The 4,984-nt window shown below is 46.3% G+C and overlaps 1 long non-coding RNA gene across 1 annotated transcript; it reads left to right on the top strand.

The window, feature by feature from the left end:
• The first annotated feature begins 313 nt into the window (after positions 1 to 313).
• Positions 314 to 2,092, top strand: LOC135277988 (uncharacterized). The gene is made up of 3 exons (XR_010345515.1): positions 314 to 367; positions 550 to 695; positions 1,272 to 2,092. It is a non-coding gene; the product is annotated as an uncharacterized LOC135277988 (long non-coding RNA).
• The last annotated feature ends 2,892 nt before the right edge of the window (positions 2,093 to 4,984 follow it).

Here is a 4,984-nt window from a genome sequence, read left to right as displayed (position 1 = left end):
ACTGCATTGTCTCTATTGATGGACATTTACATTATTTCCCCTTTGATTTGCTCATTCAATGATGCAGCAAATATCCTTCCTTGTACATATATCCGTTGCTTTGCATATGTGCTAACATGTTTGTAGGATGAATTACCTAGGAGCCAAACTGCCAAATCAAAGTCGATACACATTTTAAATTTTGATAGCTATTGCCCAATTGCTCTTTACAGAGGCTGCCCCAGTGTATACTTCCACCAGCCTCACCTTATTTTAATCCTCTGCAGAGCAATTACCACTTTCCAACATTGTTTGTTCATTGCTTTTCTCCCCCAGGATGGAAACCATTTCATTGCTGCTGGGCTCCCGGGGCCTAGATCATTGTCTGGTAAGCACTCAATAAATAGGCTTGCAATAAATGAAGGGACAATTGAAAATGGACACAGTAAAAAGAACAAGAAGCTTGGCATCCAAATGACATCAGTTTCAAATCCTGGCTCTGTCATAACTGTGTGGCCTGAGGCAAATTATTTAACCATTCTGAGCCCCATTTCCTCATCTGGTAAACAGAGATAATAATAACTGCTACTTTGAAGACTTACTCTCAGGACCGAATAGGATCACAGCTGTGACAAGTGTTTTGGGATCGCAGACAGCTCCAGCCCTGTGCAGTTACTAGGATCCTGGACTGATGAGAAACCATCTCCAGCTAAGAGGTAAATCCTAAATCAATGTGCTATTTAAACTTAGTGACGATGCATGTTGAACCCCATAAACTTCCAATTAAACCTGTAGAAGTCACAAGGACAATTTGGCAGGGATTCTACTGGCTAGGCCTTATTGAATAGAAGGTCGATTTGCCAGCAAATACTCCTTACAGAGAAGCAGATGTCTAGAGCCCTAGGCTTAAGGTCTATCAAAAGAATCAGGGCACACTGATTTTTCTAGAAGATCAAAAATAATGTCCATATAAACACACTGCTGATGGCTGGGTGAGTGGGACAGGAGTGAAAGAGTATGTTCTAGCAAGGGTCAGGGGAGACACCTTTTCTCAAGGGTGTAAGAGTTAGTTCCCCAAGGTAGCGGACTTCCCCAGAGAATGAGCAAATAAAAGATTTAACAGCTCTTGCAGGAATTAGTCAGAACCAATTACAATTAGGACCAGCCTGGCTTAGCATAAAAAGTCTGGTAGAAAACTGCTTGCTGAGAAATAGAGTGTCTTATTGGGGAAAAGGGTTGGCTGGTTTCCAGAAATCACCGGGCATAAGGCCACCCTGCTGTCTCTGTTTTAGGTTGTGATTGACCACTGAGTAGCTGCCCAAATTGAGATGCCCTGCTCAGTCCCCAGCCTGACAGAACAATTGGCCTGCACTGCCCTGGAGGCTGCTGGGCAGGAGCTGGTAATTGACAGAGAACTCATTATGGAAGGAAAGAGCCTCTGAGCACGCTGGGAATCTGAACTGACAAAGCCCAAGGGCCTGGGAGTTGGATCACTGGGAAGAGGCAGCCCAAGTGTTGTGTGCTCTGGATGTACAGAGGAAAATGAAGTTTCAGAAACTGCTCAGTACCAAAAGAGAGCTCTGGTATTGAAATCCAGCTCTGACTCACTCTCCATGTGGCTTTGGACATGCAACTGACCTCTGTGAGGCTCAGTTTTATCGCCTCCAAAATAGAGATGAGAATAAATCTCTTTCGCGGAATAAGAAACAAGGATGCTGTAACTATGACATTGATGATCATCAACATAACCACTAGCAGCTATTTGACATTCTCCAGATGTCAGAGACCATTCAAAGAATGTTAAAATTGGGCCAGGCACAGTGGTTCACCCCTGTAATCCCGTTTTGGGAGGCCCAGGCAGGGGGGTCACTTGAGCCCAGGAGTTTGAGATCAGCCTGGACAACATAGTGATAACCCGCCATCACTACAAAAAATTAGAAGGGTTTGGTGGTGTGCATCTGTAGCCCCAGCTACAAGGGAGGCTGAAGTGGGAGGATCGCTTTAGCCCAGGAGTTTAAAGTTACAGTGAGCTATGATCAAGCCACTACACTCCAGCCTGGGCAACAGAGCAAGATCCTCTCTCAAATAAAATAAAATAAAAATAATATTAAAAATGCATTATCTGTGTGATCCTCACAACAAGACCTATGCTGTTATTCTCACGTTATAGATGAGGAAAGTGAGGAGTAGAGATAAGACGTTGCCCTAGGTTAGACAGCTAGAAGCTGGCAATATTTGAATTTGGAGCTGAACATTCTGGCTCTGGGCTCACTCTGGTCAGCCTGTGCTAGCCAACCTGGGTAGGAAGCACTACAAACAGAAGGGCTCTGCCACGCCTGGCAGAAAGGGTTGCTCAGGAACAACACGTTCTCCTTTCTCCCACCCCTCACGCCCACCTAGGAGCATTCTACGCTAACTCTGACTTAAAAATCTGATATGTGCCAACCTCATAGCTGGAGAGGAACAAACTTCCATATTCGCCTACAGGATTTTTAGAAGCTCAAAAATGCTATAAATAGTCCAGTTCCCAAAAGACCAAGTCCTATTGTCCAAGATGTATAATAACCTCCTGCTGTCATTACCCTCAAAAGACAAGAATGATTTGAGTAAATTGAACCTGGAGAAAAGCAGTCTCCATGTAGAGGCATCGGCGAGATGAGCTTTGATGGCTGAACATTCAAGGCACAGATGAATAGCGTGGCCTCACTTGGGGAAGCCTCAATGCCAGGGACTGGGGAAGGTTAGCAGCAGGGAGGTGGGGACCGTGGCAATTCCGAAAGATTGTAATGGATCATGACCATTACGCCAGAGGCTTTATAATTTAGGGCATCCCACAGGCTTACTCTGCTATCAATCTGTCCTTTACACATCTGTCTTCCCACCTCAGTGTCACATAGGGAACCCACACGCCGTCACTGGGTAGAATGGAACCCATTACATGTTGTGTTAATTTCTTATTGTAACAGATTTTCCCAAACTTTGCAGCTTAAAACAACATAAATTGATTATCTTATAGTTCTGAAGGTCAGAAATTCCAAAATGGACTTATGGGGCTATAATCAAGGTGACAACAGGACTGGGTTCCTTCTGGGGCTCTAGGAGAAGACGTGTTCCTTGCTTCTTCCAGCTTCCAGAGGCGCCTGCATTTCCTGGCTTGTGGCTGCATCACTCCTAGCACTGTTTCTGTTATCACATTCCCGCCCCCCAGCCCCTGCCGCTGCCACTTCAGCCTTTCTCTTATAGAGACCACTGTGATTATATTGGGCTCACTCAAATAATCTAGGATAATTCCTCCATCTTGAGATTAATCACATCAGCAAAGTCCCTTTGCCATGTGAAATAACACATTCAGAGGTTCCCAGAAGTAGGACATGGACATCTTTGAGGGGGACATTATTCGGTCTTACCACAGCTCTATTCAACAACATTAACATCAGTGACATAATCTAATCTTGTGCTTCACTTTCCTCATCTGCACAGTGGATTAAATAATATCACTTACTCCGTAATGTGGTTCTGAGAAGTAAACGGGTTAATATTCATAAACTCATTTATGAGTTTATGGGCTGGCACTGCCCAGCTGCCCAGCAGAATGTGATGGGGGAATCCAAGAGGAAGAGTGACCCCACCCTCCCCTTCCTTCTCCCTAACTCAGCTGGGTGTAAGGAGGATACCAAGATCCCACACCTGGCCCCATTGTTCTTGAAGTAGCCTGCTCTTCCTGCTGCCCCAGCACTTTTCACACCTGGCGCTGATGACCCCCTGAGCCTCACCTCCTAATTCAGCCCCCACCAGGCCTCTGGTGCTGAGTGAGTTGCTTATGTCTTCCTAATACATTGTGCTGCTTCTCTCTGGAGTCCAGGTTCCCAGGGCTGCCTTTCACCCCTGGCTGACCTCTAGTTTACTTTCAGAAGGAGCTCAGCTATCTCTTCTTTGTAGCGAGCTTCTTCAGCACCCACGGCTGGTGCAGGAGTCCGTCTTCGTTCTCAAGGCTGTCCGCCCTCACCCATACTATGTCACATTTTGCATGACACTGCAGATAGCTGTCACCACTGGTGCTCTCCCTGAGACCTCCAAACTCCTCAAGGGAGGACCTTCCTTTTCCAGTTTCTAGAGGCCTCCCACGTCAGCTTGTATTAGGCCCCGGAATCAGCCCTCAGCCAGCGACAGAGGAAGTGGGGGAGGCTTCCCTGCCTCTCAGTGGAGACAAGTTTGCATCACATTCTGTGTTATCTCTCAGAGCCCCCAGTGGACTGAGCCCAGCCGCCCACAGTGGTACCTGGCTTCACAATACACCCTCAGTGACCCCCTTTCCTTCCCCACCTCCTCGCGTTCTTATGATACAGGAGTTAGGAAGAAACTGCTTAGGCAGATAGCAAGGGCATGGGAGTCCTCGGTAAGGCTTTTCTTTTTAATGAAAAGCAGCCCCAAATCATGTTCTAACAAAGAGCAGCCTGCAAGCTGGGAGCTTGCATGGGTGAATGCCAGCAGGAACTATGGACTAGACAGTTTCAAAATGGCGGCTCCATCTTCCCTTCTCTGCCAGCCATGCGTGTCATAAAGAGCAGACAAAATGGCACCCATCAACTGGAAAGCCCATTTGCATAAGAAGATTAGGGTGGGCACCCAGCCTTCCCTGCACACTATGTAAACGTCGTAGCTAATTGAGCCAATCTGTGAGCCCCACATAAATCAGACACCACCTTCTCAAACTGGACTATAAAACTCCATTCATTTGCCACCAGCTTGTCCTTTCCAATGGGACGCTCCTTCCTCTATAGAGGAAGCTATTTCTCTTTCTCTTCTCTTCTACCTATTAAACCTTCTCTCCTACACTCCTCATGTGTGTCCATGTCCTAAATTTTCCTGGCACGTGACAATGAACCCCAGGGTATATACCCCAGACAACATAGCTGCTTCACTTACAGTGTTTCTGGGATAATTTTTCAAACAGAAAACTTTCACTGAATTATCATCTCAGGGTGTTAGGAGACCCAAACCGAGA

This window comes from Aotus nancymaae, unplaced genomic scaffold (genome assembly GCF_030222135.1).
Source record: "Aotus nancymaae isolate 86718 unplaced genomic scaffold, 86718_ANA_hifiasm-v0.15.2.pri h1tg000036l, whole genome shotgun sequence".
Taxonomy (NCBI): Eukaryota; Metazoa; Chordata; class Mammalia; order Primates; family Aotidae; genus Aotus; species Aotus nancymaae.
This window is presented reverse-complemented; position numbering and strand designations above follow the sequence as displayed.